Consider the following 5,675-nt stretch of genomic DNA (forward strand, 5'->3'; position numbering starts at 1 on the left):
GAAGCAATTGCCGGTCTGCATCTCCGAAGCTCCCGCCGGACTCCGAAGTATCTGCAGCCCAAGAAGAGGATTTCCAGACTTCTCAGAGGCTGACCAGAGTCCCCAGCAAAGCTGAGACCCGCAGCCCTCGTGAGTAACGTGGAACCGGAACTCCTGGTCACCGTGCACATTTGCAAGTGCATTGACTTCCTGATGTCTCTCAAAGTCATGCTTTGGGTTACTTGTAGCCCAAGCCCCGAGCACCATCTGTACTGAAGATTGGCAGCCTACACTCCCCGAGTGTCCCTTGAGCCCGCTTCTTGCATTTCCACTTCGGGCTCCTTCGCGATCCCTGGTCTGTCGACTTGTGAGTCCCTGCAAAGGCAACTTTGAAATTCCTTGAGCTTCTCTGGTTGCTCCAGACGTGCCCTGACTCCCCACCGTGTGGTGAGTCCCTCTGACCTTGCTGGTCTGCAGCGAAGCATCTTTTTCCTTTCTGCGGGGGTTGCTGTTGCCAAGGCTTGTTGTCTCCAATCCGGGCACCGACACTGCAGCACTCGACATCCTTCGTGGGACAGCTTGAATCAAGCTCATGATTGTCCTCGACGCCTCCTGGTCCTCGCGGCTGAAGAGTCAAGTTTCACCTTCTTCACCTGAAATCACACAACATTGGTGGGCATTCGCCTATCGTGTCCCTGGTCACTGGCTAGTGACCCAGACTCTGTCCCCTCTGCTTTCAGGTTCTTCTCGACTTCGATTCAGGCTTGGATCTCTTCGGACACATCTTCCCAGCAGCAGCACTTCTTTGCCAGCTCCCATTGAAAACGACTACGTGACCCGACACCATTTGACACCTATGCACCCTGCTTCCCTGGGTGAGGTAACTCGAGTACTCCCGTGCTTCCGTGGGTGTTGACCCTAGTCCTTCCTAAGTCCAAAAGGGTTTGGTCCTAGCTCATCTCTAAGTGTCCCTAATCTTTAAAAATCTAACCGCGACTTTCCCCAAAGAAGCTAACGGGAGCTCACGGCTGTCTTCTCACAATGCACACGGCCCCCGTGGGTCCCTGTGTCACTACCTTGGGTGGTTCCTTGGGGTCCCAGCGACTCTACAGGCTCTAGGCCTTGTGTCTAGTTAAGTCGTGGTTCTTATACCACTATTTTAGCATATGGTTTGGCTCGCCCCTAACGTGTATTTGTGCTATTTTACTGTAATATTTGAAGTGTAACTTATGTGTTTAGACCTCAAGCCTCATAAAGAGACTAGTAGGGTGTGTTTAGAAATACATACATATATGTTATATATATACCCGGTGTGGTTGCCTTTCATTTAGCCATTCAAGAGATTATAGACTGGTAAAACAAGCTGCTGTACATTCCTTCAAGACTTAGCCTGAATGCTGCTCTCCATAGCTACCGTAGGATAGCTTTCAATAAAGGTTGTCTTTAACCTATCATCAATAAGGGGTGTTTGGACTGGTGCAAGGTGCCCACTATAACTAGTGGACAGCATATACTAGGCCAACTTCTCACACCGGCCATCTGGTTGACCCTTTGGAAAGCATTGCGCACAACCAGATGGATGAGGGGAAAGGCGCGACCAGATGGCCGGGCACGAAGGACGCCAATCGGCCCGCCCCAAGATTTTCCCGGACGGCTCCCACCTTCCCTTTGGAGTGCTCCGCTTACCGGGGGGTCGGAGACTCCAGCTGGGCCTCAGGCACGGCAAGGCCCGCAGGAGCTCTTGGGCCCGGATGCCAGAGGGAGGACCGGCCAGCCACATTGCTGCGTGGCGGGACGGAGACCCGGACGGTGGGGAGGTGTTGTCCGGGCCTAGCCCATCTGGTCCCCGGCTGAGAACCGCCAGCCTGAGAGGGGTTCCGGCATATCCTGCCCCTAGTAATCAGGAGGAAAGCTACCCCTCTTTCTGGTAACCCGTCCACACCGAGTGACGAAGGGGACCCAGGACGCGGAGGCGCCCGACCTACTGGAGCCCTGGCTGGGATCGGGGAGGCGGACGAGACCTCATCGGGACTTCCAGGCCGGCCCAGCCATCTGGTCGCCCCATTGGAAAGCATTGCATGTGATGAGATGGCAGAGAGGAAAAGGCACGACCAGATGGCTGGGACCGAAGGATGCCAATCTGCTCGCCTGAGCTTTCGTGGTAGGGGTCCCCGCTGGCCTTGCAGGGCTCGGGGGATTCGCGTCCTGGGGTCTCAGACCCCAGCTGGGCCTAAGGCACGGGGAGCCCACAGAAGCTCTTGGGTCCAGACGCGCGGGGAGGACTGCCCAGGACCGATGGAGCCCGCCCCGGGCACTTTACCAAGCAGCGGGCTAGAGGAGGGAGCCTCGGACGGTGGGGAGGTGTTGTCTGGGCCTAGCCCATTTGGTCCTCGGCTGAGAACCGCCAGCCCAAGAGGGGTTCCGGCATACCCTACCCCTAGTAATCCGGAGGAAAGCTTCCCCTCTTTCTGGTAACCCGTGTGCACCGAGTGATGGAGGGGACCCAGTGCGCAGAGGCACCCGACCTCCTGAAGCCCTGGCTGGGATCGGGGAGGCAGACTAGGACTCATCAGGACTTCCAGGCCAGCCCGGCCATCTGGTCGTCCCATTGGAAAGCATTGTGCGCGACCAGTGGCACAGGGGAAATGCGCGACCAGATGGCCGGGCCCAAAGCCGACCCAAGCCTTTACCGGAGGACTCCTGTCTGCCTTTTGGAGGGCTCGGGGGCTCTGCACCAGGGACCCTTGTCCCTGGCAGCCGGACCCTTGGCAGGCCACGGGCTCCCACACCTCAGACCCTGCCCGAAACCCAGGCCCGGTCCCTGCTTCTCAACCCAGCCAGGCCAGGGAGATCTGGGAGCCTGCCCGGGCACGAGGGACCCCTGTCCCGGGCACAGGGACCCTTGGCTGGCCGCAGGACGTTGTTGTATTCCGCTTCAGGTGTCCATATATAGGTTTTCCTGAAACATGTCCTTGTATAGGCACAATTCGCATTGCCCTTATATATGCATAAGATCCCAGTCCTTATTTAGGCATTAGCATTGCTATCCAAATACAGACATGGTCACCTACATCCGTCCTCCCCAACGTCACAACGAGTTCTTAGAAACTAGACCCTTAAGCTCTTGGGAGTTCCCCTAGCACATGATTATTGATTTCTCCAAGAACTCATTTATTATGTATGAACCGCTATTCCTTAAGGGTTCATTCCTGACGTCTTCCTCTGTCCAACTTTATGTCAATGCTAACATTACAAGGCACATACCAGGTATAAATATACCTTCCCGTGCCCAAGCAAGTAGGAGGAGACCTCGACTTTAGAGGAGCCCGTGTCCCGGCCTGATGCATTGACAAGAGACGCTGTCATCCCTGCTCGCAGAGAATCCAGCTTCCAGTGTTCTGACTCCCTTCGCGGGGTGTTAGAGTTCGAGACCCGGAAAGAGATTCCCACCTCTCTCATTCTCAATGTATGGAGCTGACTAGAACCTAGAGGGACTCTTGGCATACCAGACTATAGCATACCATACCATAGCCTACCATACTATAGAATGGTATACTATAGAATACATCAGCTACTTCTTACATTGTACTACACTTAGGTTAGGTACACTGGGGTAGAACTAGTTAGAGAAGCATCTTATGAGTACTCGCATTTTTAGCTTACATAATTTATGTACATGAATACATGTGTCAGCTAAATGATCATGCTAGCGCAGTATTTTTTCTTTCTACTGCTTACGCAGTACATAATATATCTTGCATACTGTCTTACGATTGTAACAGCTCATATCTCTTACACGAGAAACAAGACTGTTCAATAAATCCTTTTATTGAAACGCCCATCTATTCTTTCTGTGTAAGTCTGCAGAAACTAAGCATGCACGATTAGCTGAGTGAAACTGTTATCTGCTGTTTCCACGATTCTGAGTGTGTTCCGATTCTAAAGGGAAACAAAGTTGTCATGTTTATGTGGTTGCCCGAAACGACTCTCTTCTTGTTTACAAGGAGTTTCTAGTGGCCTCTGAGTTAGCTGGCACAAAATGTTTAAGTTTAATGTACTCGATAGGGGCATACTGACCTCAGTCCTATGCCAAATCTATAGGGTATATTATTCCAATGCGCAGAGCCTATTAAGGAAATATGAACTACACTGCAACGTGGGCTCCTGTTGCACAGATTTTTTCCAAAACTCTGTGGAATTCCGCGTAGTGGCACTACGCCAACTCTGCCCACCCCTTCACTGAAAGCCTCCACTCCAGCCAGGACTCTGTTATCCAACCTCTGAAAGGTGGCAGGGGAATTCTTTAATCCAAAGTACATCCTCCTGAACTGGAAGCGGCCCTCTGGGATGAAGAATGCAGACCTCTCGTTAGCTCCCTCGGTTAGGGCAATCTACCAGTCCCCAGAAGTCAAAGGCAGTTAGGAACTTAACAGCTACCAACATATCTTTGAGCTCATCAGCTCAGGGGAATGGGGTGAGAAACAATGTTCTAACTGAGGTGAGGCCCTCGATATTCCAAATAGACCCGAGTTTTGTTGTAGCCTTGTGTACCGGCACTACCGGGCTGGACCAAGGGCTATTGGAAAGCTCAATCACCACCAGCTCAATCATCTTGGACACTTACTACTTGATGCTTGCGCTCACCTTATCAGATAGCCTGTGAAGCTTGTACTTCACAGCCGTGCCAACAAAAAAAAAATCAGAAAACAGGAAGGGTGAAGGTAAAACGTTTGGAGGAAGACCACACAAAGGATGCCCATTCAAACAATTGCTCTTTTCTGCTCCAGTTAACCCAATGAAGAGCTCATTGTCGACCCAATGGTCTTTTTGTGCAATTGATGTAGAAAGAGACAGCTCTCTTTGGGTCCAGGTAATGGAGTCTCGCCTCTCCTTGGACAGATAAGGTGGAGCGCAGAATGAAAAGGGGTGACCACCTTCGGAAGGAGAGAGGCACCCATCCGAAGGACCAGTTTGTCAGAGAAGAAGTTGGTGCATGGAAGTTGGGCCAAAGAGCCTGAAGGTCACCGACCCTCCTGGCAGATGTGATGGTCACCAGGGACACTGTTTTCAGAGTCCAAACCCATAAAGGGCGGCTATGCAGGTGCTCGAAGGTAGAAAACATGAGAAATGTAAGGAACAAATTAAGGTCCCATTGGTGCATCACAAAAGAAGTAGGTGGGAACAAATTTTGTAAACCTTAAGAAAAAATGAGTCACAACGAGTGACTTAAACAGGGAGGGTTGATTCAGCACCCCCAAGAAAACCGAAATTAATGACAAATAACCTTTAATGGTGCCCACAGCAAGGTCCTGCTGGGCTAAGGAAAGAAAAAACAACAAAACCACAGCAAAAGTTGCAGATAGAGGGTCCGCATGGTGGAAGGAACACTAAGCCACACACTTTTTCCAATGGAAGATGTAGACAGTTTTAGCAGAAGGAAGCCTGGCTGTCAAGATGGATGAGGTGGAGCTAAAAATGTAGGAAGCCTGATGCTTTGACCAACATGAAAGGGGGGTAGGAAACAGGCACGTGTCAGAAGGACCAGTTTGTCAGGGCAAAAGCTGGTGTAAGGAGGGTGAACCGACACAGCTATAAGCCCACTGACCCTCCTGGCTAATGTAATGGCTAATAGGACGACTGTCTTGATGGTCAAAAGCAGCAGAGAACAGCTGTGTAGGGGCTCAAAGGGAAAACAC

Source organism: Triturus cristatus, chromosome 3_1 (genome assembly GCF_964204655.1).
Source record: "Triturus cristatus chromosome 3_1, aTriCri1.1, whole genome shotgun sequence".
Taxonomy (NCBI): Eukaryota; Metazoa; Chordata; class Amphibia; order Caudata; family Salamandridae; genus Triturus; species Triturus cristatus.